Source organism: Esox lucius, chromosome 15, assembly GCF_011004845.1.
Source record: "Esox lucius isolate fEsoLuc1 chromosome 15, fEsoLuc1.pri, whole genome shotgun sequence".
Lineage (NCBI taxonomy): Eukaryota > Metazoa > Chordata > Actinopteri > Esociformes > Esocidae > Esox > Esox lucius.
Genome location: NC_047583.1, coordinates 9,741,011 through 9,750,172, shown reverse-complemented (window position 1 = coordinate 9,750,172; position 9,162 = coordinate 9,741,011). Strand labels below are relative to the sequence as shown.

General features: G+C 40.6%; 1 long non-coding RNA gene across 1 annotated transcript; it reads right to left on the bottom strand.

Annotated features, from left to right (window-relative positions):
• Positions 1 to 5,298: 5,298 nt before the first annotated feature.
• LOC105015748 lies at positions 5,299 to 6,492 on the bottom strand. Its single transcript, XR_828398.2, has 2 exons — positions 6,346 to 6,492; positions 5,299 to 5,927 (listed from the first exon to the last, which is right to left on the bottom strand). It is a non-coding gene; the product is annotated as an uncharacterized LOC105015748 (long non-coding RNA).
• Between the last annotated feature and the right edge of the window lie 2,670 nt (positions 6,493 to 9,162).

Sequence of the window (9,162 nt, the reverse complement as noted above, 5' to 3'; positions counted from 1 at the left end):
AAGCGGTGGGGATGAAAATCAGCACCTCCAAATCCGAGGCCATGGTCCTCAGTCGGAAAAGGGTGGCTTGCCCACTTCAGGTTGGTGGAGAGTGCCTGCCTCAAGTGGAGGAGTTTAAGTATCTAGGGGTCTTGTTCACGAGTGATGGAAGGATGGAACGGGAGATTGACAGACGGATCGGTGCAGCTTCTGCAGTAATGCAGTCGATGTATCGGTCTGTCGTGGTGAAGAAAGAGCTGAGCCGCAAGGCGAAGCTCTCGATTTACCAGTCAATCTACGTTCCTACTCTCACCTATGGTCATGAGCTTTGGGTCATGACCGAAAGGACAAGATCCCGGATACAGGCAGCCGAAATGAGCTTTCTCCGCAGGGTGGCTGGGCGATCCCTTAGAGATAGGGTGAGAAGCTCGGTCACCTGGGAGGAGCTCAGAGTAGAGCCGCTGCTCCTCCACATCGAGAGGGGTCAGCTGAGGTGGCTTGGGCATCTGTTTCGGATTCCTCCGGAACGCCTTCCTGGGAAGGTGTTCCGGTCCCGTCCCACCGGGAGGAGACCCCGGGGAAGACCTAGGACACGCTGGAGGGACTATGTCTCCCGGCTGGCCTGGGAACGCTTCGGTGTCCCCCCGGAAGAGCTAGAGGAAGTGTCTGGGGAGAGGGAGGTCTGGGCATCCCTGCTTAGACTGCTGCCCCCGCGACCCGGCCCCGGATAAGCGGAAGATGATGGATGGATGGATGGATGGAAAATGGATAATAGTTTCACTGCTCTTTATCCATTGTCTGTTTTTTCAAGTTCAGAGAAACTGACCCTGTTCTCTGACCATTCATAAATTTGAACATCGGAAAAAAAGCAAGGGAGAATGTGAGGGGCTGCAAAACAATTATCACATCTGTTTGTGGGTTAACAAAACTAGCTGATTCATAGGCTAGTTTAGTGGGAATCCTCAAGCTAGCAAACATTATAGACTCATAACATTATAGTTTGTGGTCTTCAGATTCTTCCCAATTATGCCCCCAATTCACTATATAATGCAGCATGATGTGATAATGTACGGTCTGTCTGTGACCCATGGCTGTGTGTATCTATATAAAACATATTTTTATAAACGTCTTTTATATAGTGGTAGAGAGCCACAGTGTCACTGGACCCCCCTCTCAGCCCCAAGGTTTTTACACTGCCGTAGGTTCTCCTTCTCCACTGTAAATTCTTGTAAATCTGAGGAATGCACTTTAGAATTTTTCCTTAAACCTGCTCGGTTTAAACTTGAGGTCTTGGCCCACACCTCCAGAGTACCAGGCTTGAAAGACTTATTGCAGTCCCTGTCCAACCTCCTGCTTGTGTTCAAGACGATACCTGATGATTCCAGTGACGGGGTCCAGTTATGTCCTGGATTAATACAGTACTACTGACATGTAAGGCCTAACCTGGCAAGTGTCTTCATTCACCAACTTGCAACACAGACTGCCTTTCTAAGGCACGTGTGAAATGCGTAATGGATAAAAATAACTCAAGAAATAAGAGGACTTGAATAAGCCCATTAACGGCCTGTGTGAGTCATGCTTTTAACAACCGGTTTTATTTCCTCTTTCCATAGTGGAAAACGTGTATTATTTTAATTTGCTTCTTTGTTGCACATCAGAGCCTAACATATTCTAATAATTATTTGACAGCCTACTTTCACTTACATACTACATTGCATTTTTAATTGTTTGCATGCTGGAGGGACTGTAGACTACGCTATTACAGTGTGCAGGGCTAAACATTTAAACTAGCCGTATACAACAAAACAGCACTATCAGAGAGTCTAAAAACGAAAGTTAACAGCAAAAATAGGCATTTAAAGATTAATGGAAAGGCAACTATGCCAACTCATCCTACCTAGTTTCATGAATGCAAAGCCAGTGTCTCTTATTTGCACGGAAGTGTCAAGGAAGCCACAATTTAATTATTTCAGAAATTCAGTATAAAAACAACTCCAAATAAAGCATTGTTGCCAAAAAAAATAAACTCACTTATTTTGTAGGGAAAATTACTAAAGAGGAAGTGTTTGTGAATAAATGTTGCGGTCATGACAGCACCAGCCGCTGTCAAAATAATCATGCTGCAGGTCTGATTATAGCTGGCGGGACATGTTCCCTTATCTACACAGTTGACCAGGACAAGTATATTAAACACTTTATTGTATAAGAACATAAATACTCAGGTCTATTTCAAATATCAATACAACAAAAATTAAAATAAATGTAACAAGTAAAATCAGAGTGTACATCAAGCAGACATGTTCTGATGAAGATATCCAGAAAGCTCCACATTACAATTTGCATCCAAATGAAAGTGCACAGAAACTTCACCGCCAACTAACAAAACTACAAAATGACCCCTTGGCTGGACACTGACCCAAAGTCAGAACAGTGTATCAAACATTATGGCCTGCCTCAATGGTGGTGAACACATCATAGGTCTTAGCCAGTGAACCCTGTTAGTCTAAAACAAGAACAGACCTAACCTCAAGAAAAACCAATAAAATACAGAACTACATCAATTGCACTGCTTAATTTAACTAGCTAGGTTTCTTCTAGGAAAGAACAGCACATGACTTTGGTACAGTGAACAAAGTATAACAGTGATCCTGTGCTTTCAATATCCCAGTTCCACCAAATCCTCTGAAGTTTAAACACATGCTGTCTTGCAAATATATAAGAAATGTGCTCTGAGAAACATTGTTTGCCCATTTACAGAACCATTAGACTTGCCAGTGTTTAGTGAGTGCAGGTGAGCCTTCTAGCAGCAGCTCTGTAGCAGCGATCCCACCACAAGAATGAGCACAGTGAAGAAGCTGGACTGTAAGAACACACTGGCTGCTTTGGGATTGGAGATGACTGACGTTGTAGCAAAAGGAGGCATTGTGGTCACATCAGGAGTCACTCTACCAGCTTCGGAAGTATCCACATTCACACCTGGGGAATTTGTTGTCCCATTGATCTAGAAGAGAATAGAGGGGATGAGCTGGCAGGTGTAAACTTGGAGAGGGATAGCTCAAGAAGCTACTTTCAGAGGTAGCACTTTTTAAAGAGTGCCCCTCGAGTTTAGGAGGTTGAAGACAATTGTCAACTATCAACAATGTAAGGTTACGACCACAGCAATTGCAGTATGGTGGTCAAGTGACCTGAGTGCACCTTAACAGCCCTATGGCAACATATTCCAACAAAATACACTTTACCAAGTTTGAGGTAGTGACATGGGCAACCGTGGTCATGCTGGAATTCACTCCTCCTGATACCCCACTCATATTTGACTCCTTCATGGTGGTGTTGACCTACAACAGAAAAAGCATTGGCCACTTCCTTGTGATCCAGTGTGACAGTAACCTGGTCATTGCTGTGAGAACAGAACCAGCACTGAAAATGCCAGACTGTAGCAAATGACAAACATGTACCACAAAGGGAGAGCAGCAATTACACTAGTCCCAAAATTACCTTAAATTCTGGTATCTTTAGTCATCCCTAAAAGATCTGATGGTAGTTGACAGAGTCATTGTTACCTTGTCAATGAGAACCTAATTAGTACACCCAACACCAAATGATACACTTGAGCTTCCAGGTCAGTTGAAGCTGAAGCTTCAATCCTAAACAAAAGGCTTAAAAGCATCTCTGCAATGTTATAATGCATAAGTTATTATTGGCCGTTGACCCAGCGGTCTATGCAGTTGCCTTCAATGTCTGCTACTGCTGCAACAGGGAACCCCCACACCACTTTCCTAAAGCATAAAGTTACTGTTCCCCAGAATGTATATCCTAAAATGTGGATTGACTTCATAAATCAAACAGTACACTATAGGACAGACCAAGTCACCAAAACACAATTCTTACCGGGGATACAGTGTCTTCAGTTCCTTCATTCACAGTCGGAGCTGGTGTGAAAGCGTTTTGCCCATACACCTAAAACAACAGCTGAGTGAGCGCGCCATATATTGACCTCAGAAAAACGAATTAGGTACACATGCAAAAGTCACGGTCATATGACTAATGGAAACAAATATACGTTGCGTGATGTTGGGACATAGGCACACGGAGTGTGCTATGCTTACAGGCAGAAGAAAAATATTAATTTGTCGGCAAAGTATAGGCTTGAATTCCAACAATAAAGTTCATACCCGTGATGAAAATTGTATGGCAAGGAGAATCACTCCAAAGTTAATTGTCACCATTTTCGTTACAAGCTCCTTCTCCAGTTGCGTATGGCAAACAACGCTGTTAACAAACTTTCTCTATGTAAATGTACCCACAGACTAGAGGGATTTATACTCATACCGAATGTGACGATAGGTTAATAGGGCGTGTCCCCCTTCAAATGGACACCCAATCAGTAACATCACCGCCTGTTGCCTCTTCATTAATATATGGATGTGACTGACAGCAATAAATAGCCATGTCTAATAAAACCTAAATATACTACTGTTTATGATTTTAAGAGATTGAAACTAACTTCCAAATTACCTGGAATCTACCGTCCTTTCTACGAAGTTGCCCGTGAAGTAGACGGCGATAATATTTATGGCAAAGAAACATTTGCATGGCAAAGAAACATTTACTATTCTAATTGCAAATCCCTTGCAATAAAAAGATCTACCACAATACAATTCGATGCTAAATCACTCCCCCCGCAGCTGCCAAAACCCAGACAGTATTATGATTCACTCATGTCATTTGTTTGTCCGCGTAACAACTCGTATGATTAAATTTTATTTACAAAATGCAGTGCGTTCGCACTTCATATTGTCTGTGGGTTTAGACCCGAGTAGCTACACATCGAAACAAACATTCCGGATTTTGTCCTGCCTTATTCATTGTGCAAATATTTGTAATTCAGAAATCCACAACTGCTTTAAACCTTCTGCATCAGTTCATCCAATCATGGGTTTCAAAAAATTAATTTAGCTAAACGATGTTCAATCTAAGCGAATGGGCACGTTAAAACCAACAGTGGACCTGAGGCGAAGCCGTTCGTTCCACATGGCCATTCTCGTATAGGCTGACATTTGTAAATATTTAATTCATGCGATGTAAAATGTTTGTGAAGATTACAGAAAAGCAATAAGTCCTTTCTATTTTGACTTCGTTATGACAAGGTGTTTAATTTGGAACCACGTGGCTTCTCTTTGGAATAATTTTTGCGCGGATACGTCATTGCCCTCTACCACTCAAGTAGTGAGGCGCCCTAGAGAACAGAACTGGAAAGAAATGTCAGAATCCTGCTTGGGGAAGGCAACATAGGCCGAGATTGATGGAACAGACAGCATATACAAGATCATATTTTAATGTTCAAGAATGCTCAAGTATGAAACCAATAGGCATACAAATCATTAAACAGAAACCACATGCAATTACATCTATAAAAGCAGTTCTCCTGCAGGCTACTAATGCTCTGACAAACATCCATTGCTGTCGCATGAGTAAACAAGGACATGCCACAAATTGCACTTGATTTCCACAAAGCGCTTCACACAACTGTTGATTTCGACATCCAAAATAAAGTGCAGAAGACAAAGTCGCCTTCAAGTCCGCTCAAGTATCCTACCATATTTTAATTAGTGTAGGAAACTCTTTGGGACGAACCGTAAATGAATGCTCGGTTAAGTATGAATGTGTGCTCGTGCGACTGAACCCTCCCAGAGCCATCCCGGCAGATAACGTGGCTTTTGGTTTGTGCGTCAAAGGCCGGGGTTAGTCTTGGCAATGCTCAGTGCAGAGAAGATCTAGACGTGTCCCTGTAGTACAACAACCACCGCCATAGGGATAAAGAGCGTGAAAGAACTGAAATGTAAGGAAGCACAGTCTCCTTTGGGGCTGGCGGTGGTAGTGTTCACGATGGAAGTCACACCCGCTTTAGTAGTCACGGTCGGAGACTTCGTAGTAATCTGTGCGTGGACCTGAAAGAGATACGGGCACGTAGCGGACAATTACAGAATGGGCAACAACAGCAACAGTAGTAAAATGTGGAATGTTCAACAAATACGGATAATTCAGTATCAAATTTCGCCCGATTACAAAGGGTAACCCACAGGCCGGTTAAACCCATGCCTGAAGTTTGGATAGGCTGTCCTTCACAAAACAGCCGTAAAATTAGGTTAATTAAATACCGTGGCTGTGAAATTGTCACCTCAATTAGTCCATAACGCGCAGTGAACGCTACCTGCCTGGAAGAGGCATCAAGATTGGTAAAGCGGACTATGGTGTAGCTATATTTAACAGATTAACTGGCATTCTAGACTGACTGAAAACATCCGAAACCAATTATCAGTGCACTGGATTGCTTAAATATAATTATTAATAGGAAAAATATATTACCTGTAATACAGACTGCATGGCAATGAGAATGAGGCCAAAGCACACCGTCACCATTGTAGTCATGTTAGCTGTTCCGTTTCTCCCCAATCTTAATTATGTGCGACTTGTCTGACTTCCAACTAAATGCGTTTGATGAGATGACAGCTACTGGGGGTTTTATGTCCCTTCCGAATGTGACGTCAGATTAGCAAATTATATCAGCGGTTCCCAGTTAATTCTGTGTGTGTATATATATATTTTATACACGCCTAATTATATATATTATATGTATATATATACACACATATATTTTTATTTTACGTATATATGCCGCATTTTTCCCACTTTGTCCAACAAGGTATATCTGCAGACCACAAGTCGAGGCCGTTACTTAATATGGGGGTTCCTGAATATTCAGTTACGCCAACTGAATATTAAGTTACGCCCACTGATGTTCGCCATTATTAGGTGTCATTTATGGGTATGACTTCATTACGTTGAGTGTGCTAATGGAGAAAGAAGAGTTAACTAACGTTACAACTTTATTTCAGAGTCCATGTGATTTAATTCAATATCTTTTGTCAAGATTTAACACTAGGTTCAAGCATTGATAAAGAAAACAAAAGTGTATTTGCTTTGACTACTTGTTGAAAAAGCGCTCTAGTCTGATTATGCTTGTATCAATTATGTAAAATGAAATGGTATTTTCCAAAACCATTTAATTGTATTTTGTTTCAGGAATAAAATTGTTTGATAACATACAACTGAAATGTATTAATTTGAAGACTGAAGTGCCTCTAAAAATAGTTTTAAATGTTTTGGTTACAGTCAAGATTGAGACACTGGTGGTTTAGAAAGTTGCTGAGTGCAGTTATAATACAGACACATGCATACATACACACCATGCCTGCCATGGTCAGTTTTTCTTTGAGTAGCCATTGCTTAGTTATATGTGATACAGTAGAGGGCCATCATTAGGAGATTGATGGTTGAGAATGCTGCTTATTGCAATATCAATATAGTTGATCTGAGCTGTACATGTTGCATCATGTAGAGGTCAGTTCAACATCTGTTTACAGAAATATAATTTTTTCCAGGGTGCCTGGAACAAGCACATTTTAATTCAAGAGTAATGATGTGGTTATGGACTTGTTGGGAGGAATATCCTAAAAGTTGATTCAATAACATAAATTACAAGTAGAACAGGTCCCAAAGAGCACAACAGACAAGTGTTAATGGCATAACCTAAAAATACAATATTAAATGATATGCCAGTTAGACAATTAAACATTTAATCACCGATCAAATATTCAAAACATTACATTCCAACACTGACAAAACTAAACTGTTTCTTTATGTACTGTGTATTCAGCTTAGCCCAGATTCTGTAGGCTTTGGTTTCATCCTATCATGTTGTATGGCCAGGTGAACACTTCCAAAACACTGTCCAGTTTACTCTTGCTAAACAACTGATGTTTCTTGTCTCTCGAATTATAGTGTTTTCTGGATCTTGTAATTTGTTTGTTTGTGTAGAAACCAGCATTAGCTGATGGTTTAAAGACAGCTAATAGGTATCCTCATCAACAAAAATAATGGACAGAGAAGCTCAATATTATCACTAAGTCCTCTTTTGTCTATTTCATCCATGAATGTGTCAGTGTCTTCAAAATTAATAAACAAAAACATGAATTGGGGGATAGCTTCTTGTTCTTCCTCTAGAGTTGAGGCCTCTCTGAGCATCTGCACAGCACCCTGTATTTCCTCATCATTCAGGGGTGAGGACTTGTACCCGGTTTTAGAACAGGCCCGTGTTGGCATTTACCCAGGCAACAGCATCCCCCAGGTCAACAACGCATCTTGGCAACTGAAATGAAAGATCACAACAATCACATAGAAGTAGAGGTATACAAAGTAAAAGTACTCAACTGGGTTTGGCCGTGTTCACTGCTTTAGGGAAGTATTTAATTAAGATCTAAGTAACCAGTTAAAGGGAGTTCAAAACTAACCGGATATCAATAAAATAAAAAGGAAGAGTGCAAATTATCAATAAAGGTCAGTTATGATAAATAAAGGTCAGTGGTTAGTTATGAACTCTGTTTAGGTTATTCAGCTCATCCTTAGCAACTTCCCAAAACTGGTGAAAAAAGCCAAATACTTTTACTTTTTACACCACTGCATAAAGATTTTTTTTTAATGTCTAAATAATGACAACATAGTGTATGTTAGGCAAAAAAAAATAGATCTTGCCTGCTTGCATATAATGACAGGTGCATCATGCATCTGTAGCTAGTTATAATGAACCCTAATTGACTAGAGCTGGTTAACAAGTAGTCTACCTCATCGCGTAGCTAGCTATCTTTAAACGTAGCTATATAAGTGTTGTCGTGTTTTCTGTCACTGGCAAGCTATTCGAATCTCAGATTCAAAGAATTTAGTAGATAAGCGAGCTTAGTGAATACGATAACCAACATCTTAAATATATAGCTAGAGGTTGTCATATGGAAGCACTAACCGAAATTCTCATTGACCCTGTAATTCTTCCTTCATAAATGCATGCACTAAATAGAAAACAACACACCAATGGAAACCGTCAATGGGCATAACTTAATATTAAGGAACCCCCACATTAAGTTATGCCACCGATTTGCGGTCTGCACATATACCCTCCTCACTTGGTGCCACTTGTATTTGGGATCTTTTTGTGTTAAAATGACTGTTGTATGGTTACTTTTCAAATATATTTTAGTAAATTTGAATAATATTACTTTTATATTAGGGCTCAAAGTAAAACGAATTGTGTCCCTCCATGGAAAATGACCTCTCGTCATCCTGGGGGCC